This window comes from Falco cherrug, chromosome 7, assembly GCF_023634085.1.
Source record: "Falco cherrug isolate bFalChe1 chromosome 7, bFalChe1.pri, whole genome shotgun sequence".
Taxonomy (NCBI): domain Eukaryota; kingdom Metazoa; phylum Chordata; class Aves; order Falconiformes; family Falconidae; genus Falco; species Falco cherrug.
The window spans coordinates 5,668,191-5,692,493 of NC_073703.1; the positions used below are offsets into that span (position 1 = coordinate 5,668,191).

At 38.5% G+C, this 24,303-nt stretch overlaps 1 protein-coding gene across 3 annotated transcripts in view; it reads left to right on the forward strand.

Moving 5' to 3' along the window:
* The first annotated feature begins 976 nt into the window (after window positions 1-976).
* Window positions 977-24,303, forward strand: part of MEGF11 (multiple EGF like domains 11) — a 288,743-nt gene continuing 265,416 nt past the window's right edge. For all 3 annotated transcript variants that reach the window (XM_055715792.1, XM_055715793.1, XM_055715794.1), the window contains exon 1: window positions 977-1,190. The gene's annotated coding sequence lies outside the window, so the exon portion shown is untranslated. The remainder of the gene's footprint in view (window positions 1,191-24,303) is intronic.

Consider the following 24,303-nt stretch of genomic DNA (forward strand, 5'->3'; position numbering starts at 1 on the left):
CGAGGGCAGATGCTCTGGACGGTAGAGGATGCTAGAGAAGAGGTAAATTTTCCATCACGCTTTTCTGTCTACTAGCATCCCCTCCGTCTTGCCTGATATCAGCTCTAGCCGGCTTCTCTCCATCCAGGGACTGCTTTAGGCAGTCAGAGCCCTGCATGTGTTTACCTATGCACGCCCCTACAACTGCGTGCGTGTAGTTGCAAACCGAGGCACCTTGAAATGGGTCCAGAAGTTTACATGATCTCCCGCTAAGTGCGTCAGAGGAGTTTGATAGGTCTCTGCTCTGGAGATCCCCTTCTTTTAGCTGCAGGAGGCAGGGAGCCTTGGTTTTTCCTCATCTGCTACCCTCTGCTGAGCTGCTAAGTGTTTCTGCCTCAGCTATAGAGTTTGCTTCCTCATTCCCACATGCACTGTTCGGGCGGGCAACCTTGGGATGCCGGGGTGTCGATTCTTTGTCCTCTTAGTCTGTTTAAGGTATTTTAATTGAATCGGGCGGAGAAAAAAACCAACCCAGAACACATACACAAACCCCAAGGTTTCAGGACTAGATCCCCCTTCCCCCAAACAACAAATGGTTAAATAAATAACGAGATGCCAAACCAGTCATCACCAAACGAGTAAGCCAAAAAATCAGCGTCAGCGCCGCAGGAAACGGGAAAGTTTCTGCGCTCTGAAGCCGGCCCCGTGGTACCGCGCGTAAATGCAAGAATCCAGGGGGAGGGGAGCGGAGCGGAGCGCTGCCCCAGTCCGGCGTCCGCGGGAGCCGGGGCAGTACTGGTGCGCCCAGCCCTGCATCCCGGAGCGACAGCCCGAGAGATGCTGCTGTGACTTGGTTCTGCGCTGGGAAATGAACGGCTCCGAGCCCCCACCCCCGTCTCCTCCCTCCCTCCTCCTCTTTCCCCCTCCCCCGTGTCCTGCGGGGAGGCGGGTTTAAGGTGGGTCGTGTGGCCGCGGTAACTTTCCTAACAGAGCCAAAGAGGCGGCCGGAGTCCCCCGCAGCAGCATCGCCTCCCTGTCCTGGGCAGCGGTGCCAGTGCGGTGCACCCGCGCGAGCGGCCCTGGCTCGGCCGTTGCAGCCCGGGCTGCCGCTCGCCGCCTCCCGCCGCCGCCTCTCGCAGCGTCGCGCTGCCGCCGCCGCAGCCCCACGGATCGGCCCCCACGACGGGGCTTCGGCCCCGGATCCCGCCGAGGTAGGTGCGCAGTCGGGACAGGGGCTGGGCGCTGCGGGGGACGCGACGCCGAAGCCCCTGGGTCTGCAGCTGCGGCCCCCCACGCCCCGTTTGTTCCGGGCGTTGCTGCTGCTGCGGGGCAAGGAGCTTCCTCTGTACCCTCTGGCTGCAAGGGAGGAAGCCCCCTTCCCTGCTCCTCCCGGAACTGCCCAGGCATCGAGGACAACCCGGGGGGAGGCAGTCTCCCTCCAGCCTCCCGTTTCTGTCCCTTCCCTCGATCTTTCTTTGGGTTCTTGTTGGTGATTTTGGAAGTGCTGATCTAGGAGATGTGTGCGTGGGTGAAATCTTACGGCTTTATTAGGACTCTCCCCTCTCAGCGCTTCTCTCAGAAACCGCCCCCCCACCGCATGGTTTACTGGGGTGTTGTGTCGGCACGAACTTTCTTCTGGTTGCAGGAGGCAGATTTGGTCCCTGTGTATCCCCGTCCGTGGGCTGCTGCTCTGCGCGGGTGAGCGGAGTCTCGGGCTGCGCCTCCGCTGTCGGGTTGTAGCAGTTTCCCTTGTCTGTACTTAGCAGGGCTCCTGATGAAAAGGGTTGTTTTTGGGATAAGGAGAGGCACAGGGTGAGAAGTTGTAGGATGCAGTGTGTAAGTGATGCCTGTTTCTTGAGGCTGGGGAGCTGGTGGAATCACTCTCACTGGTGCTACTCGCTGCCAAACATTCCCTTTTGCTTAGGAAGGACTCTGGCCGCCCTGCCAGATGGCTCTTAACAAAGAGAGAGAAGTTTGGGAGTGTCAAGATATCAGCTCCCAAATAAAATGCTCACCTGACATCCTCAGGTGACAGCACAGAGTTTTGATGTCTATGTTTATTAATATTCAGCTGCAAGCACCGGGCATCTGGTTGGCCCGGAGAGGTGGGCAGAGGATCAATATTTTGTGAAACCAAGGCAGCCGTCTCTCAAAGTATCACAGGGCTTGGAGATTTAAATAACCCCCTGTGATCACTAAATACTGTGAAGGCTGGCATTAGCCCCCGTTCCCCCCCTCATCCCCAGCAGAAAGAAAGTCCAGAGTTAACTAAAAGGAAGCCTACAGTTCATATGTTTATGACCTCCTGGTTTAGAACATAAATAGGTAGCATATGAATTATGAATTAATTAGAATGCAGTACCTGTCTACCTTCCATATCCCGTCAAATGGGGGAGACCCTTGCCCACCCCCACCCAAAATATTACCTGTATTTTGGTAATGGAAATATCGAGTCAGGTGATTGGATGTTATGTCTCTTAATTTCACATTACAGGGCTGAGTAATTTTGTGGAGATTTCTTCTGGGATAGCCAAGTCTCAGTTTGAATCCTTCCCATTCTGTTAGATTTCTCTTAGAGTGCAGCCAGAGCTTTTCTCTCTGTTTGGACCTTCCTTACATGTCCACTTTGTTATTAAATCCCACAAGTTTTTCTTCGCAGACTAATGTCTGATAGATGGATTCCTTTATGTGTGTTGCCTGGCTTATAGTAGTGCTAAGTAAAGGCAAGTGAACCAACCAACCAGTCTCATCGTAGGATATGATTTTATGTGATCTTTTACAGACTGATGATCAGGTCTTGCAAAAGCTGATGAACAAGTTTACATTCATGGGAGCTGGTCTGGAGTCTATTAAAGTTAGTGTGAGGCACCTGAATTGGCTTTGCATTAGAACAATAAATACTAATAAGCACATATGTTTAAGGATAATGGTACATGCTTGCAAAATTAGTTTCAGTGCAGGTACAGGAGTTCTTATTTGTCACTAACATTTTCTGAAGGCTTCTTCAATGTGCAAACTGTTGAACTTAACTTTTCTTTCTGCTTGTTAATATCTGAGTAAATTTGTTACAGAATTGCAAAAGTTGAAAAGGTGACAGTGTTTCAGTGTTTCAACATATGAAACATTGAAAATGGTGGTGTGGTCACTATGTGGTTTTCAAAATAAAATTTCAATGTCTTTCTTTCCAGTCATCTGGTCATCCACTTCATAAAATTTTATAGTTTTAATAAAAAAAAAAATCTGGAAGTAAAATATACAATATTAGAGATGCATTATGCTGCTCCTGTTTTGTAGTCATTGAAAAAAGACTAATTTTATCTCTTGTTTTACCATTAAAAATACATTGATAGTCAGAAGTATCAAACAGAAGCCTGTGTTTTCTCTTAATAAGTTGCAAGTCTGTAAGCATATTTACTATGAATGGGTCATTCAGCCATTTTTACTTTGAATAATCCATCGTTCTTTAAATGCTAGGCAGCAGAATTAATATTTAAGCAAATGCATACAGCAAAACTATAAATCTCTGAAAACAGTTAATTATGTTGGAACTGTGAATGTACCTTCAAGTACAGGCTGTATAAACTATTTCTCTGTGGTGTGATCGCCATTCCTGCAAACCTTTTATCCTTCTCTGTGAAATCATTTCTAATTCTGTGCTCCCGCAAAGTATGTGCTTAGTTATTGTTTTCAAAACCATGTGGTTTGATCTACTATTTAAACGTAATATTTATGATACTACTTCGGTTGCTCAGCTTAAAAAGAGATGTGCTGCATACCATTGCCTATTAAAAAGCTTCTATATAATTACTACTTTTTGCAGTACTGCTGTGCAAATCTCTGGGGTGGAAATTTAAATGGAGGCTTTATACAGTTCACAGTTACTTTATATAAAAGCTATAAGCTCTTTTTTTTGAGACGTGGGGGCTGCAGGCACTGGGGAGTGTGTAAGTATGGTGCCTGCATTAGTTTTTACATTTTAATTATTGCAACATGCATACTTGCCATTGGCCTTCATGTACTTCCTGGTGCATAGAGGGTCTGTCTGTGGTGGGTTCCCACAAACTATCCATCTGTACCACTTTGGGTTTGAATTACCTGTTTACACACTTAATTCTTATTTTCATTTTATGAAAATGTGTCAATTCTTGTTGCATCTTGCAGAGGAGTGCTAGAAGGCATGGGTTTCCTTACACATACATATCTGTGCAAAAGAAAGTGTGACACTACAAGAGTCAGTCTAGTTCCAATTCAAAGCCAAAGTCACTGGGAATTTCTCTACTGATGGTGATGGAGTTCAGACCGTGCTGTAGTTGCAGTTAGGACTCAGATCTCACAGTCATCTAAGGGTCTCCAGGGTATCCTGCCTGGTCTCTAGTTGCTGCTCCAACAGCATTCAGTTGTCCTGTGAGACACATGTTGTATCTAGTGCCCAATGCAGATATCTTAGTGTTCCTCAGGTTTCTCAAACAGCACTTGTCATCCCTGTTGAGGCAACGGGAGTCCTTCTCTGCCTGTCTCACATATTACTAAAAATGACTAATATGTAAAACCTGGGACCAAGGAAATTATTCATGATGGTAATTGTAACTAATGAGATACCCCTAGAAAGGGTTGTTCAGATGTTAATGGAAAAGATTAAAAAAATTCAACCTCATTGTTCTGTACTGTGCAGGCTGACCATGCTGCAGTAGCGATTGGTACTTTCCTTTGCACAAAACTGATTGAAACCTCAGCGAGGAAGTTCTGTATGTTAAGGAGAGAGAGATGAAAAAGCTTGTAGAAAATTAGAAGAGCTACTCTCAAAGGAGACAAATCCCAGATAGAATCACTTTTTAAGATTGCCAGATGAATTCAGCTATGTGATACTTCTGTGTGATTCCTGTGAGTGATGTACAATTGGTGTATACATATACAGAGGATAAATTTTATTTAAAGTTTACAAAATGTGATCCTTAGCTTAGGAATTAATGATTATGTACCCATTCATGAAAAGATGATATTCCATGCCCTTGGGAAGATCAGACTGGGTAGCTATAAAACAGTGGGCTATAGCCCAGACAGTCTAAAGTATTCAGTTAGGATGTCCAAAGACAAGTCTAGAATTCTCTAAGTTAAGTGTGCTTACAACCACTTGTGTATTAACAGTAGTGCTAAGCCCTTCAGGCCATTTCTCCTATCTGGCTGCTGTTCTGAAGGCAAAATACTGAAATTTGTATGAAAGCTTCTTTCAGAGAGCGGGAGAGAGATAAAACATGAAGGTCACTACTTAGCACACTCACAGAAATACAGCAGGAAAGAAGAGCACATCCAACTTGCACCAGATTGTAAACAAGACCACAACTGGTAGGCCTAACTTTTTCTTTTGCAGTAAGAACTGGTACTGAGAATTTCTCCTAGTAACAACCTGGCTATATAGGCTGGTGAACGAGCAGGGCATGAAGCTGAAATCGGGTTCACTGCTAGAGATACGCTTTGCATGGAGGAGGAGTAAGGTGCAGTAGCTGAGTGAAAATAGTTCTATGCTCAAATTCATATACTTAATTTTCTAGGTTTTTCAACCTAAAGCGTTTGATGAGCACTAATAGTCACTCTGAAAAATGTCTTAAAGGGTTAAAATGGCACCAGAGAACTGCCAGAAGATGACAGCTTGAAGGTTAGCCAAGTGTGAAATTTGTGAACAAATCCTTTTTTTTTTTTTTTTTTTTTTGTGTCCCCCATGTAACTGGTAGATTTGAGTGGAAATGAGTTCAGGCTCTCTTAAGTTCAGATATGCTGCTGAAGTTTTCTGTAACCTTTTTTCTTGGATTCCTTGTTAAGATGTAAACTTTTGCTAACTTCCTGTTTTTATCACATCTTAGGTTACATGATTTTTTGCAAGGTTTATGGAGTGTTGTAAACACATAAAAATCTGCTTTCTCTAGAACAAAGAAGGTGGGAAAAAACATAGACAAACTGTAAGATGGAGTAGTGGAATTCACAGTTGCCTCCTTAAGGGGCCAAACCAGGAAGATAAATTAAAAGCTCCAAAGCTCTTTAGTTAAAGGATATAACCTATTTCTATATATTGTATGGCTAGATAAGGTGTTTTGGGAGCATATTCTACTTCTTCATAGGGTTTGCATTTCTAATACTCACATCTGTTTTTGAGACAAATATTCGAATAGGAAAAACTGTCATTTGACACAACTATTTTAAGAGCCTTTAAAGGTTTTTTGAGGATTTGGTATAAATATTTGTCCTTTTTTTTTTTTTTACCAGCATAAAACATGGAAGTATACGGATATAAAGCCAGTGTAAGCATGAGGAGAATCAAGTTCTTTATCATGCTTTTAAAATCTACCAAGTGAGGGAAGCATGGATGATTTGTAAGTAGTCGACTGGCATATGGTACCATTACGATAACATCATGTTCACAGCACTTTCCAGATTGATATACAACCTTTCTAAAATAAGCTCAGTAGAAAAAGAAAAAAGAATGTCAAGTCATTTAGCAGCCAACATGCTTTTGGTAGCAGCATAGGACACTGGTAGGTGACTTCACTGACACTCAGTTTGTCAAATGAATTGTGCATCATAGTCTAGTACCTACTTGACAGGCAGTCACTCCAGAAAATTGCCATTCTACTTTGCACACTGGGGTCTGATTCGTGCTTTCTTAATTCACAATGAAATGCTGTGTTCATTTTCATTCCATGCAGTCTTGGCAAAGTCATGGAGGTTAGCACAAGGTATAGAATTTGTTTCTCAGGAGGAAGTCCAGTATTAATTCCTTTGTTAGCAGTATAACGAGAAAGGCTGGGGTTATCTGGGGATGGAGACTGAATTATACTCTAGTTCTGGACAGAAATATCCAGACTTGAGATTGAAACTGTCTCATTGACATGCTGTGTCATTTATGGTTCTCAAGGAACGGTAAAATCATAAATATTCTTAGAAGCAGGAGCCTTGACAAGACAAACTATGGCAGTGTTTCACTATTCAAAGGGGTTTTATCTACTTGCCACAGCTAGCTTAATTCTATTAAAGAATTAAAACAACGATACTTTATATGACATTATTATAGCATAAATTATACTTTTGTTTGCCTTCATTTAAATGTAAAAGCTGTAAATATCACTTTAAAGAAATACTGTGATTAATTTGAAATCATATTAAATTCTGTGTGTTAAAATGGATAAGGCAAATCAGAACCATTAAAGTTATAACACCTACCATTTCTCAAACTTAGTAAAAATGTCCAATGCAGGAATGTTCTTCATCCCTTCTCCTCATTCCCCACCCCCTTTTTTTTGTGTGCATATTTCGGGTAGGTATTTTGTCAACCAAACAGAGCCAATCAGTTATTTTATAGATACAATTCAAGCATCAGAAAATTTACTTCTCAGTGTTACTATGCATTGCCTTCTGCAAAACACCATGTGACTAGTCATGCACTGAAATGCTAAAGAAAGAAGTGTTTTATACCAGTGTTTATTTGCAGAGAGATTAGACATTTGGAGGCTTGTTTTTGCAGATGGTATCACCTTTAGGATTAATTGCCTTCTGGATATGATGCCTGCCACCCTTCTCCAAGGAAGTCAAGGTAGTCCTTGGTAGTCTACCAGTCCTCGAGCTGGACTAGCAGACCAGACCAGGCATCGTAAGTTTTGGATTACTCAAATCTGGCGAGATTAATCCCACCCTTTCATAATAATGCCTAGTTTCTATTTTACTTGTGAAGAAAGGTAAAAAGACTAAAAACTATTGTAAATGAATGAATGAACAAATTTAAAAAATATCATTTGTAACTCTGAACATTAATTTAGATATGATGGATCTTGATAGCTATAGTGTTAAAGCAGGACAGAGCTGTGTATACAGTGATGTTTTTGCTGTTTTACTATAAACTTTCCCTGAAATAGGATTTTTGGATGTAGCCCTAGCTATTACCAGCAGATGTTATAATAGGAAATAACATTGTACTTAGTTACATAGAATTTTGTTTTGAGGAGCCAAGTATAGTAACTGCAGTCACTGACTAGAACTACTAATAATGGCTTTTCCAGAAGACTGCAAAAAACTTGAAAAAGAAATACTCCAACAAATCAGTCTTCTTTAGTGGTGGTAAGTGTAAATTACAGTGAGAAGTTCTTTTGGTTTGGAGTCTTTGGTGCCATTACAGCTGTCGTTAATTATGTATTGTGTGTTTTAAAGGAAAGACATCAGTAGCCTATCGGATATATTTGCATATTAATTGAGGATTGATTAGATGCAATCTCTGCAGTGAGGGCTGCTGGGAGTAAGTCACAGAAATTACAACAGTGGTAGATTATATTTACAAAATATTCATTTATAGTAAATAATGATGGTCAAATACACAGATTTGTATGCTGCAAATGCGAGGAGACTCATTTGCTTGGTACTGCCTGTTGCAGGAGATCCATGAGGTTGTTACGTAGCACTGGGTTATAAACTGGGCAGAAGCTGTGATTTATGTAAACTGAGATCTGTCCAATGACAAAATACTGTCTGCTGTTTGTGGTCAAAAGATAGCAAAGTATCAGTTAACAAATGAATGCAGTGGGTGCTCTTAATACTTGAGACAGCTGCTATGTATATTCCAATCCATAGGAATTTTGAAAAGTTTTATTTTTCTTAATCTTTCTTTCTGGTTTATATTGTACCACTCTGGCTGATAAAGATGTAAATGAAATTTATTTCTCAAAATATGTTCCGTGGGATTGTTTGTGGATGGTCTGAGTGCAGCCTGGAAACTGATCTTGTTCCTCTTGCTCTGATCTGTAAAATGCAAAAAATGTGGGAACCCTGTGTGAGGGGCAAACAATGTTAAACAAGAAAGGCAATGGAAACCATTTTGGTAGGCAGAGGTGTGTGGGTAGGAAAGATACAGAAAGTTACTTATAGGTAGAAAAGAGCAAGAAAAAAAAACATAATTAGGAAAATAAACAGGAGAGGACAAAGAAACAACTAAATAAAATTCAGCAACAGATAAAAGGCTCACCCAGACATTACTGAGTTAAATGAGAATGTTAAGGTGAGGAATCAGATCTGTGTGTGGTGTGCAAAATCCTTTTGCTTGACAGAAAAAGAAAGAGAGACAAAGAGAAACAGCAGGATGTTGCTGTGCTGATTAACGTCCAGCATTTAACTCTGATGGTTTCTAGATAATTCAGGCATCCTCCTAATATTTTTAGCAGATGTTCCCCCCCCTGCTCTCTTATTTTTCTGCAGGTCTGTCTTTTGTCTTATCCTGCCTTTTAGGCTTTGTTTAAGGATTGAGTTTTCTGCTCGAAGGGCAGCTTGGTAGAACATTAAGCAGAGGACAATTTTAGGGTCTGTCTTCTCTATGTAGTAAAGAGCTAAGTTTAGGTTGTTTCTTCTGTATGCAGACATTCAAAAAAAAAAAAAGGAGACCTACTTAAAATAATCTGCACTGGAAGCAGAATATAGACTAGTAGTTCTGTTGACTTTTGTAAAAGAAACATGTTTGCACAGGTACTCTGGAATGAAATAGGCTCTGACTTTCGTAACGCAACCTACCAATGTGCAGACTACTGAAGGAGGAGGCAAATATGTATTCTGAGCTTGCAAAAGTGCTCTTGTGGTGTAAATGTTAGTAATGCAGCACACTGCATTTACTTGAAGGGATACATAAATGTTAGGATCTGATTATTATATCCTGCTGAATTGTGCTTGAAACAGCACCCAGAAAGGGGAAGGACTGGTGTCTCAGTGCTACTTTTCCACTTCGGGATGGAATGTGGCCTCAATTTGGCCACTGATGTAAAATTGTTGCAAAGACCCTGCTGCCTGTGTGCTCCTACTCCACCGAGGACTGCTACCCACCTGCCTGGTATTCTCCAAGTTTGTCTGTGTCTGGCTTCAGTAGTGCAATCCCCAGCTGCCTTTCAGTTGTGGCTTTCCAGTTGGTGGGGTTTTTTGTTTGGTTGGTTTTTTTTGAGGATCTGGTAGTCAACAGACACCCCATTGGTGTTTGTAATAATGCGAGTTTGCAGGTTTACTGGTGACAGCACCGAAAAGAATAAGTAGGGGGGGTGAAAGGAATTCAGCTTAATTCTGGAAGAGGAAGTAGTACAAAAGGAGGACATAAAACACTGAGAGGACAATATTTGGGTATGTAGATGTATTTTTAGGCATTTACAGGTTTCAAAAAGCTAGGAATGTCATCCTAAAAAACAAGGATGTAATCTTAAAAAACTCCAAGGATGTGGAATCTCCATCTTTGGAACCTCAACACTGTCCTGGGCAACTAGCTCTCAGTGGCTCTGCTTGAGTGGGGGCATTAGATCAGATGACTTCCAGAGATCCCTTCCAACCTTAACCATTCTGTGACTTTGTGAAATTGGGATGAATTAAATACTTAACAGTTGGCACTGAAAAGTGAGCAGACCTGCCCAGTATTCTTTCGTGAATGCTGAATTCACTAGAAGACATTGATAGTGGTTTCATTAATGCTTCTGGGTTATTTGGGCCCTTTTTGATTTGTTTGTTTGTTTTTTTTTCAATTGCCAACAGAGAGCATTATACATTTGTTAGCACTGGATTTATTTCAGTGAAGCCATTTAGTACCATTGATTCTTTTTACATATAGGTTACCTTTTTGGTTTAAAAGTGGTTCTTTTCCATATTCTGGGGTACTTGCATACCGCTTGCTTGTTACATTGCATGGGAAAAATAAAAAGCAATATAAAGTCTTAACTCTTGCATTAGAGTTCTGGAGAAGAAATAGTGCAAGTCAGTATGCATAAAAATATCACTGTTAGGAGGCGACGCTGTAAATTATAAGCTTGACTCCTTGCGTGTGGGGGTTTGTACATCTGCCCTCATTAATCACTCTGGTTAGTAGTGTGAAGAATGCAGTCTTAAAAATTGATGTCACTTCAGGTAAATTCTTAAGCCACAGTGAGAAATATCTTATGAGCAGATATGATCCCCGTTTAAACCATCTGATCCACTCAAAGAGAAAGCAGTGTTTGAGTGTGTGCATTTCATACTGAAACCCCAGCTGCTAATCAGATTCTTTCTTTCTAGCTAATGTCTTGGACATCTGTGTATGAGTTAAAAGATGTCTTGTGTTGCATGTTGCCTGTCATAAAAAAAACCCCAACTTTGATACAAATAAGTATTTTCTTGCATTCACCTAGTTGGTTGTTATTCATTACATATATGTATAAATTCATAATGGACAAAGAATTCTTCTCATCTAGCTAAACCTCATTATTCAAAGGCATCAGATACCGGACTGTTTGGAAATAGGATAATGTGTTCTTCATGCCATTCTCCTTTATACTGTAGTATTCTTTTCTTTAATTGTACACAAGACTTAAATCTGTACAGTATGCCCAAAATATAATGTAGCCTCTGTGTTGCTTACTACTATCTTGTAACATACATTCATAACTTTGCTGTATGAAGGACATGACTTTTTTATTTTTGGCCTCTATCAGAGCTGAGTTTCAAACGTGAACTCAAACTAAGTCCACAATGATGGAAAGTGCTAGCAGCTGGGATATTCAACTGCAGTGAAGTCTTGCTGTTCTTTTGAAGATGAGACTTTCGTCAGAGATATGTAGGACAGTAAGTTTTTTAGGACAAACAGTTTCTTTGGATGGCCTTCGTTCTACTTGAGACCTTTGAGCACTTTAGTAAATTTAATATTAAGCAATAAATGTTGTGATTACTGTTGTTTATTGGATAAATCTACTGCCAGAAAAAGAAATGTGCTACAGAATCAGGAAAGGTGAAGCCAGTTCTTGGCTTTGTCAAAGACTGCCTATAATATCAGTGCCTTCTATTTTCTGGGAATACTAATGCTCCTGATACTTTTTAAAAAAATCTTAACATACTTATAGAGTGCTCCAAGATCCTGTGCAAAGTTCTTGTGAGTATGCATCTGTATGCATCTCTAGGCAAATTAGTCTTGCATTACCTATAGACCAGTCTACCCTGGTCATTTCTCTTAATTTTTTGGATGTTGCTGCTGCCAGTTGCTATTAAGTCCAAAGCCAGTTAGTTGTTGCTGTATTTTGTGCAATTGGTTGATAATAGTTTCATTCCAGAAGACCCGATTATATATCAGTTTTGTCATGTATCTGAAGTCTGCTTGAAAATAAAGTGGATATGTAAGCAAACTTTTATTGTCTGCTAAAATCATATTGGATTTTCCTTTTAATTTGTAATCATGCAGAAGCCTTTCTAAAAAGGAAAAAAAATGTTGGGAGCAGGTTTTTAGGTCATCTGTGGCAGCATTGATTCTACTCAAATTACTGCAAAAGATGAAAACACACAAAATAATTTTAATTATTTAAAATATTGCTTGCTGTGATAGAATTGTAAGATACATGCATCACTTTTCTTCAGATGGGACAGGGTCTAGTTTTGAACCAGTGTTTGAGGTTAGCTCTCCAGATGTTTGCTGCTTCTTTTTACACTCATGTAAGTGATTAACAGCCTAACCCAAAACCAACTGAAGTCAATGGGTGTGCTTTAAAGGAATCAGCAATTGGGGCTAAATAAGTAGTGCACTGTGTTTGTAAATGATACTCATAGTGTTATTCAAATATGTTTAAATCAAATAAGATTCTGTGGCCTGGTATAACAAAACCCCAAAAACCACAAACAAAACTACTTGAAAGCAGCATATATTGAAACCCTCAAATGCATTTCTAAATATGTAAATTCTGTTAAAGTCACATTTAGATCTATGTTTCCTTAGTCAGGCCACTTCCGCACAATACATGCTCTGCTAATCAATATCCAAATAGAAAGAAACTGAACTTGTAAATGATGAGGCACTCCTTGGGTTTCTCCACTTACTCCCTAAAGCTTCATGTCAAATAGAGTAGGCAAATCTTCACATCTAAATAATTCATCTGCAAATGGTGGGAACAAGAGGAGGAGGAAAAAAAAAAGTTGTTCCATGCTAAAATACAATAATGCATTAAAATTAATCAATTTCCTCCTGCTGGGGAACAATCATTTAGAAAACATTTTAATTACCAAAACTGAATAATGGGATCAGTATTTTTGAGAAGGTTGGATTCACCCTACTGAGCGCTGGAGAATCCTCTTCACAGGAGCCCATAAAAACATTGCTGTTTTCAAGTTGCTACTTTCAATCATAGTACTTCTGGGGAGAAATCTGATTTTTTCACAGCAGCTTTTAAGGAAAATGTCGAGTGGACAGCAGGCATGTGTTAACTGTGCTGTGCCCAGAGCACAGCTTTGCATGCACACTAGCATATCTTTTTTTCTCTTGGATGAGAATTTACTGTGCATTACTTAACGCATATCTGAAGTCAAATTTTCAAGCCAAAGTGTTTGGCTGCAACAACAGACAATGTTGTAATGTAATGTTGTAAAAATAGCATTCTTGTGTCTATATTCAGCCTAGCAATGAGTAGAAACTTGCAGAAATAAGACAGCCTTGTCCATTGACTTGGCTAGAAGTGGTGTTCAAGGAGAATGTTCATGGTTATTACATTAGGTATAATGACTTTGAGTTTCAGAATTTGCCATGGAAGAGCCTCTTTTTCCTTCTTTGATGCACAAGTCTTGGTCTCCAGCTCTGATTTCATGGACATTTGTCAGAAATCTGAATGTTAATCGGAGACATGACGCACTAATTGTACAGCATATGGTGACCTCCAAGGAATAGCCACTACCTGGCCATCTGGGAAAGCTGTAGGAGACTGTAATAGAAAAATGTGTTTGTAGCAGAAGTTTTTTCACATGTATGGGATATATTTTAGTCTAAAACATTTTATGTCACTTATAATTTTTTTTCCTCTATTAAACTGTGGAATCTTTGCTTTTTCATAGATACGGCACGGCAGGCACATAGTCATGTTTACTAATTTTGCTTAGCTTTCTGTGGGAGATGGATAACGCTCATGCAGAGATGTGGCTGATACTGTTTAATGTCTGAATCCTGACAGCAATGCCTTCTCATAAGTCCTGCAACTGAGGTGCTGTCTCTTTAAGGATACATTTCACAGTAAGATGACAAAAAATTTTGTATAGCATATGTTTATACTGAGGCCAAGTGAGAACTGGTCTTAGAGTATGTATTAGTCATGGGAGGGAAGCCATTGTTTTGCAAGGATGTATTGTAACTTTTCTTTCACAACACTGGACACTGGTCAGCAAAACAGTTAGTTAAATGACTACCTGGGTGCCCAATGAAGATTTAGTCACATTAAACTTTCAAGATAAGCATACACTTAACAACTTGGCTGAAGCTGCCCTGCATGAATTTCAGGAAATTTTACATTGACTGGAATCTTCAGTGTGTGCTTAGAGTAAGCTTGTATCTCAATACTTTGCTGAATCAGGATATTAAGTTTGCAAAGAAAATTATAATAGATTCACTGAGAATGTTGTAAATCTTTACATTCACAGTAGGGCACACAAGCAAAGCTGAATATCCTAGTAATAAAAGTACCTTGTAACTTGTGGAATGAACAAAATTCCCAAAATGGTTATTACACTTTGTATTTTCTGTTTTGGATTATTGAAATAGAATTACTGAGAATTAAGTTGTATAAAAGGCATTTTCCTTTTTATTTTCATAATTATTCTGTCATCCACATAAAACTTTTTCTGTCTTGAAATGGTCTTGGTTGGTACTGAAAATTGCTGTAGGATAAATAAAACCAGTCTAATTGAGATTCATAAATCCACTTTTTAACAAGTACAATTAGGAATAGTTATTAGAGACCAGCTGGAAAACATTAGGGATAAAAATCTACCATAGGAGGTTTTTATGTGTTTGAAACATTGTTTGATACCAAAACCTAAATTAGATCACCGGAGAAATGAACCTGCTATTTAAAATCTAATTTGTACACAGAAAGTTAATTCTGAATATTCCTATTGATAAAAAATTTATTATTAGGTCTTGTTAAACTGCCTGGTTTTAATGCAAGTCTGACTTTTACAATGCTTTTCCTATAATTAAAATTTGAGAAGTAGCAACTTGATTATATTGAATGCATTTGTGTCCGGTGGCTGTGTCATAAACTTTGGTGCTAGTCAATTCTATTCTCTATTATGATTTTTGAAAGTAGAGAAGTTTATTTGGCCTAATCCCAATGCAATTCAATTCAAAAGAATTTTCAGTTAGTGCGTTTTGGATTAACATTTTAGGAACCTAAGCACAGATTTTCAGGCAAATTAGCACACAGCTTGACACTTGGGGAGACAGGAAAGAAGGAATTCACTAAGACTATCTCCCACTAAGGAACTCTATACCAGAATGTAACGACATAGCAATGGCAACTAGTCTATTATTCCGTCTTCAGCTGCAGCAGGTAGCAGTGGCAAGCCTACAGCAATACTTCCCTGAATATTCTAATTTACTTTTCCTGTGCACTTTCTACGGTTGATGCAGAGAAAGAGGCTATTCTAGTGGCTGAGTTGGAACAGACTTGTTTTTTGATATTGTGTGCAATCCTGCAGACCAGCCTTTTTAAACTGGAGTTTGCCTTTTTCTGTTCCCTTGTTACTAGCACGACTTCCACAAACACTTCAATATCTAAGACTCAAGTGTTTCAATTCTTCTAAAAAAAGAGCTTTTGAGAAAATATATTTATTTATTAAGAATTGATGAATATTATGTTGGCTATATATAATACACAATCACTGCTCAATAGAGGAAATTATGATACATGGAAAATACTTTCTCAAACTTATAGTTGAGTTTTCACTTTACTCCTGTTGCAATTTGGGCTTTATTTTGGAAGTGTTGTTGCAACAAAGAGAGAATGCTTTTAGCATAATAGAACTGAGTGTCTTAAAACAGCATCTCATCTGTCAACTTTGAATTTTTTCTTCTTATTGGTGGTTAATTGTATTTCCCTCCTGGAAAATTGGACAAATCAATGTAAATGAAAGAAGATTATTATTATTTTTTTAGGATAAATAGGTAAACACTGTTAGCAATAATAAGCCATCTGTGAACAATACAAATCAAGGATGTAAATTCACTGCAGTCAAATGTTTTACACCATTGATAGATTTGACACATTTATTACTCATCTAATTAAATTGTGCATGCAGAGCAGGCAGGAACCTAACAATGTGTGCAGATGTCAAATGGGTATTTAGTACACTTCTGATTAAGATCAGCTAGTTTACATCACACTGTGTTGATTTGTTATGATCAAACAAAACATATTCAATAGAAAATAAAATGATTTAGCCAAATTCTGTTCTATGTAAACCCAGTGGTTTTACTGGGGTCATGTGGGTGGAAATGGCAGGAGTTGTCAGGTGTTCTCTTCTGCGGCACTTGTTTGGCTAGCAGATGCTGGCATTGAAGCTAACGCAGCATTGGTGGAGTGGTACTCAGGGAAGTGAGGCTGTATCTGTGGGACGCCCTATAGCAATACCGCAGGGAGTCTTGAGTTTGGGTACAGCAGTTGCTTGACAGAATTTAATGGCAAGTGGTACTTATATGGTCAGGTTAGAGTGTCACAGTACTTTGGAGATTAGAGATCAGTAAGATGCCAGGGAAGCTGGTGAGAAAGGCCAAACTCTACATGAATTATGTGACACTTTGTGTTTAAATAATCTTTGTAACAACAGGACTATGGAGGTAGACAGTAGAGCTTTTTCAGTTTCCGTTTTATTTGCACAAAGCCCAATCCCCACTGCCTCTTTTGTTCATCTGCTTTTCAAATACCTGCAACAACAATCAGTTATGTAGTGGGTAGGAATTAGGCTTTCTCCTTTTTGTCAGTTCACTCCTACAACCTTTTCCATTGTGAAGTATAAGCAAAGGGAAAGAGCATCTCTCTGTCTCCTTTGAGAAGCACAAGGCAATTGGTTCCAATGTTGCTTCCCTCTGGTTTGCCGCAAAGAAAGGGAAAGTTGAGTATTCTTTTAGCTGGCTTTTGTCTATCTGCATGTATAAATCAGCTAAAGCCTTAGGCTGAGTGACATACAATTCACAAGGAAGAAGAGTGCAGGACAGCAAAAAACTTGTTTATCAGTTTTTTTCCTGCCCAACTTTATGAATTGGGTTACCACCTAGGAAGGTGGGTTTATTTGTTATATAATCAAATTGGGTTTTACTTAGTCCAGAGCCATTTATTTGAGGCAATTAATTACCATTTGTTATTCCTTCCAAATTTACTTTTTAAAGAATTGCATTGCCAGGGGCATTCTATTTTTGGCAAGATTAGCGTAGTGTCAAGATGGGGTACACACATCCATATGTGTCAAATCCCTGCAGAAGCCTACTTGATTCCTTGTGGAATCCTGTGAAGGCAGTCAGCACAAGGATAAATACCAGGGAAAACCTGTGCTTGCTAATAATGAAAAGTGTAGATGTAAAGGCTTTGCTCATCAAGCTTAGAGTTGGCTGAAACTCCAGAAAGTGGAATTCTAAATGTAGAGATTTCCTGATTCCCAGTCCTTAATTCTCTGTGATATATGGCACTGACTGACTCAGAAGAGAGTTTCAGAGACCTGCAGTTGGGACTGTTGGGGGCTTGTAACAGGAAAACTGGTATTTAGGATTCTATCCCAAACCAGCTGGCAGTCAGTGGCGTACCAAGACATTGCTGCTCTCAGTCCACTCCGTGTATAAATGGGCAGATATAAGATGCTTTAGCGGCATCTTTTAGCTCAGCATCAGAGCAATAGGCCAGAAAATAGAATGTAGATTTTTAGATGACTGTGATTAGTGCTTAAGAAGAATAATCACAGATTTCAGAACATTTGGAGATAAAAGAAATAGTTTCTGGTGACTGTGTTTTGTTTACTGCATCCATGACTATCAAGGTATCTAGTGGGATTCCAGGCTTTTTGATTACTTTGAGCTGTGACTTCTTGAGAGTGTATGAATTGGCTTGGTTTACTGGACTGTGTCTAAAACAATGGTCTTCCTTTCTGGCCTTGCAGGCACTGAAAAGCAGATTGCTGGCAAGAAGTTGATAACATTTTAGTTTATACTAGTATGCTCTTTTAGAGCGAAAAAGCTGATGTAATTCAACAAGACACCATTAACTTCAGCAAATTTAAACCACTACTGTAAGAAAGCATGAAACTTATCCCATGATTTGATTTTGCTGCTGTATTCTCAATCTGGTTAGGAGATAACTTGATAATGTTTTCCAGTCAGCTTCAAATTAAATGCAAAATCTTTGTTGAACTCAATAACTTCTAACTTAGAAATAGCCAGAAACACCCACCCCTGCGTGTCCTGTGCTTGGAGGAAATTTGTGCCTCGTAGAAGGGCCATGTTTTGGGCTGCTGGTAAAAGAATGTACTATGACTTTGTTTCAGAAAATAGACTAATTTTAATCTGAAATGCTGAGAATACCTCTCTTAATTCACTTCCTTACAGAAGCTTGCAAAGCATTTTAAGTGTTTCTGACTTTTAGCTTGTCTCCTTTCTATATGAATTCCTAGTTTATTACTGGAAGTTTGTCAACAGAAGTTGTGCATATTCCTATATTGTTTGTGTCTCCAGGCACTCCTTCTAGTGCTGTCACCTTGTGTCCCACATATCCCCTGTGTCCCCGGCCCAGACATTACAATGTTCTTTACAAGTTACGTTTTTGTTCTGGTCTACTTTGATGATTTTACTGCTTCACGGACTTCTTCCATGACTCACAGGAAGTGAGCATTTAGGGCAAAAAGTGGGGAAGTCTTCATTGAAATGAAGACATGTTGAAGGTATTTTACCATTTTTGAGAAGACGGAAGCTTACCTTCCAGTCATTTTCTAATAATATGACGCCAGCTTTAAGCAAGTCCTTCTCTGTATATCTGACAGCAGGTCTTGTAACTAAGTAGTGGTCCACGTAATTGCATGTACCTTGTTTTTGCACTTCTCACCTGTCAATCTTGTTGTCAGTCTATTCCTTCTCTCTTCCTTTCTCAGCTTGGATATGACTTTCCTCTCAAATTTCTCCTTGCTGTTTGAACCCACTCTCAGCAGCATTTCAACAGTGTTGCGGGACCAGTATTTTAATTTGGTTTGTATTATGTGACTGTCAGGCTTCTTTTACTATGTAGCAGTTAAAATGATGAGATGAAAGAGTCCCCCTCGATGTTAGTACCCTTGTTCTTTCACTTGAATGATTGAAATGCCTGTAAGCTGTACTAGGGTGAAGGGAACAAAGGCAGGCATTAATACATCTGCTGTATTTATGAACTAGTTAGAACTGCAGTTTATTGACCATTCAAATTGCTTTTGGTGTAAGATTTCAGGTGGAAACATTTCGTTACTGAAGATCTTGCTCTTCTTTGGAGTTAAAACACCCACCCCCCAGCCCACACACCCCCTGCTTTCATTTTATTACAAACTTTATCTGAATAATCAAATTCAGCCCAGTATAAGACATAAGGTCTCTTCTTGCTGTGGCCAAGTTTACATGCATAATTCCTTTTAATGGATTAGTACATCAAGAAGAAAAATATACCACTTGATGCTCTCAAAGACTCAGCTTGAATATTAAAAAATACAGTCCTGTAGTAGGTGTACATGTACGTATCCGTTGTCAGAACATGGAAAAGCATATTTTCAAGTCATTTAAAATACATTAGTCAAACCATATAGGGGTGTACTTGCTGGCTGCATTGACTCATGTTTTTAGGAAACAACTGGTTACTTGGTTATAAATGTAGAGCTGACTGACAAGATGAGCACATAAGATTTACATCATTTATATCTTCTTTTGAAAATGAGGACATTCTTTGTAGGGATAATTTACAGTGAATTATCTTTGAACCATCATCTGAAACCTTGGAATACTTTAAATTATACTGTCCTGGTCATCATTAAGAACTATTTCGTATTGAAATACTCCATTATGTGAGAGAAATCTTCAGGAAAATTACACTCTTGTATAGGTCTTCATGTAATTAGAACAACTGTTCTCAGGTCTGTGAGCATGGGAGTTTAGGGAAAAAATAGGAGATAAATACACATATATATAAAAGAAACTGTGTGTATGCATGTGTGTATATATATATATAAATTTGAATATTCAGTGCATTTTATTTTCTGCAGTTTTGGCTCTGTAGGTATTTCTTTCATTTGGCTAAAGAAAGGCCATTTTTTTCCATATTGCTGACAAAAGTGTTCATAGTGGGTGTATATTTAGATCGGTATATCAGGTGGTTCAGCATACGTGACAGCAGTTGGAATATCAGCAGCTTCTTTTAGATCTTTGGGTCAGTATTCATTTTATAAAAATATTAACGGGAGTTGTAGGATTAATGTAAATTCATGTGTCTTTTTCTAAGCACATAGCAGAATAAAAAAAAAAACAACCACAAACTGCACCAATACCTAAAAGTACCTATCTAAATAAAATTATAATTACAACATGAGACCATACAATAAAATTTGTAAGTACCAATCATCTTCAGAAGATGTAGAAGGAGGACAGTAAAATTTGAGACAGAAAAAAGGAATGAAAAAAATATAGAACATGTTTATTATTGATAAATATGGGAAGCTTTATGGAGGGCACAATAATCTAGAAGACAATAATGACATTAGGTTTAGATGTGAATATGCTGCCTGATACAGCATATTTGTATTTATTGATAGATTTTCTACTTCATATTGCTTACCAATTATGGGAATAGGATGTATATTCTATGCCAAGTCTTTGTGTGTATTACAGGTGAGGATCAGGCAATTTATTTGAGGAGAACATGTCTTGAGCACAGGCAGAAAAAAATATTGAATATCACAGGAAAGCTAATCATAGTTGCAGAGGAAGCTATAAATTAATTACTTGAGCTGGTTCTCATCATACAATAAAAGGAATCACTAGAGGGGATAATTGCAGCAGCTCACTCCAGTCAAAACTGTGTTCATATGTATTCCTCATACTTACTGTTTTGTTTATTTGGAAAAAAACAACCCAATAAAAAAACGCAGGCTAGTCTTCACCCATATCTGTACTGTACCAGTAACCATTTTTAGACTAGGTATGTTAGTTGCCTTAATGAAATGCTCAGGCAGTAGAACTAAATTGCTTGCAAACCCTATAGGGTCAGCTTACGCTAATTTTTACTAGCATTGCTCCTTAAAGTATTCTACAGTGATGCTTATTCATTTTGTCACCTCTTTGTGTACAGTTGCAAACCTTATAATTTTCATTATATTTTGTGAACTGATAGGATAATGTGTCATAGAAATGTGCATGTTGGCTTTTAATGAATTTAAGTTGTATTTAATTATTTTTAATTTCATGAATATAATTAGAAAGAATATGTTTTAATGTTATTAACCTACAGCGCTATTAAAACTAGAACTATTAATTAAATGTAAACAATAATAATATTGCTGGTATAAAATTTGTTGAGAAACCTGAACAGTCACTTTTGTAATAATTCTTTATTTCACTGGTAAGATACATAATTGAAACAGATACCCGTCTGTTAATGTGTCTTGCAATTTATATGTTGTTGTTTGACTGTGTTCAGGTTCACTCTCATGCCAGCATATTACACCCAGCTGCAGTTTATGTTCTGTCAGCAAACCATATGGGATTGGCCATGAGTGATCATCATGGAAGACTTTTTTTATCAGTATTGAAATTAGTATGTAGTATTAAATGTCTATCATAATACTACAAACCCATCTTGATCACCATTCCAATAAGAAGAAAATACAATCCAAAGTTAAGGTCTTTTTTGTATTCATATATTTCTAATAAACTGTGGAGCTTTCTACTCTGAACTAGTGAAATCGATATTCTATAACTATTTTAAAAGTCCCAGTGACCTCCTCCCTTGCTAGCAGTGTTGTTCTAGCACAGAAATGAAATCAGTTTGTGACTTACACATGAGATTGTGAATGGCAATATCATCTTCCAGATACAAGACGTTAGTGATGTTTGCTCTTCAGAGATGCTAGGTGTGTGTGATACATTTTTCTGATTTTTTTTTAAACACCAAATAACATCATTTATAGATACAAATCAGTTTATGCAAATGTATTTGCACCTCATTGTATATTTCACTTGTAAACCCCATGCTTTTTCTACTGATCCTCTACCAACTGGAAACATCTGAGTTGGGCCAAAATCATTGATGGTAAAACTCTTCTGAACCAGCTGGAATCAGAACAGATTTAAATGTGTCTTGAATTACCTGATTTCATGTACCTTTCTCACCATTTTTCCCATGCTGTTCCTGTGTTGTGTGGCACCAATATAAGCTAAATTTATTCATGAAGCAAGAAACAAGTGTATATTGATAGGCCTTATCTTAATTTGCAGCAATATTTGTGATTTACCCCAAACATTATTAATATCATTCCCCTTTTGAGGTGAACAAATGCAAATACCTAATAGAATTGCACTTCTGGTAAGGAAGATTGTTTCTTTACTAATATGGTGTGACTATCAGGTGGATTTTTTCAGTTATTCCATTTGGTTCTGTAGTGAATGATCTGTATTCTAAAATTCTCATTGTTTTGCAGTGAAACTTTTAATAATACAAATTGTTTTCTACTTTAGAAAATATTTCTGTGTATTCCAGTGATGCAAAAATTTTTCTTTATTTTACTTTAAATGCTCCATGGCCATTTGCCTCAGTAGAACTAAATTCTGCTGCAAAAATTGTGGTAACAGCAGCAATTTCAGGTGTTATGATTGATTTTGTTTGCATTGAGTTACAAACTCAATGCTTAGTAGATATGGTCTGCCATTATTGTCTGCTTGGTGGGGACAAGTTAGAGTTAGGTATCAGATTGTTAATTCTTATTGCAAATTGTGGGTGATAAAGATGTAGGTGTAGTTACTTCCTCTGATGAGAAGCAGGTTAAAAAAAATCTTCATCTAAACAAGTGGGCTTTAAAATTAATTTTATTTTTTAAACTTCTTTTTCTAGCATTTGGAAATCATAACATATTCTACATGCACAAAGTTATACCAGAATATGCATATCAAATACAGACTTGGATTGTGAACCTTGTGTGATCAGGTGCAAACCCAGTAATTTAAATGGTTAGTGCTGGGATGCAGTAGGAATATGCTAGGTTTTGAAGACCTGTTTAAAATCTGTGTGAAGAATTGATGACCTTTGTACTGTGCTTTTCTCGAGCAGCAGTGTTGTTACAAAGGTAAATTTGCCCGTGACATCTTTGTTAAGATGAAGTGCGAATATTTCTGAAATTTCTGTCACAGAGCTGTGCTGTGATCTTGAAAATGTTTATTTTGTTAACAAACACCACTTCTTTGAAGTTGCCAATTGCATTGTTAATATCTAAAGCATTCTCCATCAGTGTCTGTTGAACACCACACCCAGTAAGGTTTTGTGGAGAGTGCCCTCAAACACTTAGGTAAAGAATGACACCCAGTATTGTACTGACATAAGTCAGACTAACACTACCTCTTAAAAACATTTTATATTCAGCTAATAGGCTTACATTATCCTGAACTAGAGAAAGTTGCCTCCTTTGATGGTAATCACTGCAAGATGTTTGGTACTTACTAAGAAGGCTGAGTAGGCACTGCCTGGTTAAGTCAGTTCTTTGCTTCTCCTGCTCTTGATGGAATGTCATTCAATATCAGATCTTTATTCAGTTCATTGCACAACAAAGATCACACTATGTTGTTTCAAAGCATCTTTTTTTCCTGGGGCAAATGTACCACATTCTGTAGAATTGGCAAAAGCTCCTGTTTTGTCCACCTCTCTAGCTAGCAGGCGTTGCTCATCCTACCCTCTGCTGGTTTCCAGTCTGTCAAAGATATACCATTGTTCTATTTCTTTTTACAGTAGAAGCCACCTCAAAATGCCTTCAATGAGAACAAAAGAATAGCCAAAGCAATGCAGATATGGTATAGCAGGCTGGATACAATATGAATTTCTGAGATTGGGTTGAGACTTTATATGGTGTGTCTCATGAGATTTTTATGTTGAAACAAGGATAGAAGAAATGGGTTTAGTGGATCTACATGTATATTGGGGCAAAACTTCCCTTGAGGCAGAGCTCGGGGGAAGAAGTGTAACTGAGAAAATCCAGAGAGGAAAGTGAGTTGGCAATTTTTTTTTGTTTTGTTTTGTTTTTATCTTCTGCAGCAGCTGTTTTCAGTCTCATTCTCCATTCTGAAACAGGGAATACTGAGTCACTCCCAGATTAGTCCATACAGGTTCTGTGGAGGGTCCAGTCTGCATGACTAAAACAGGAGTGTGGACCACAAACAAGGGGACTCTCCTGGGGTGGATTTTGGCAATATTTTGCAATTTGCAGGTCTACAGGAAAGCACTTAAGTATGCGTTTATTTTTATTAGACCTGTAAGTCCCATTGATTTCAATGGGAAAGAGTGT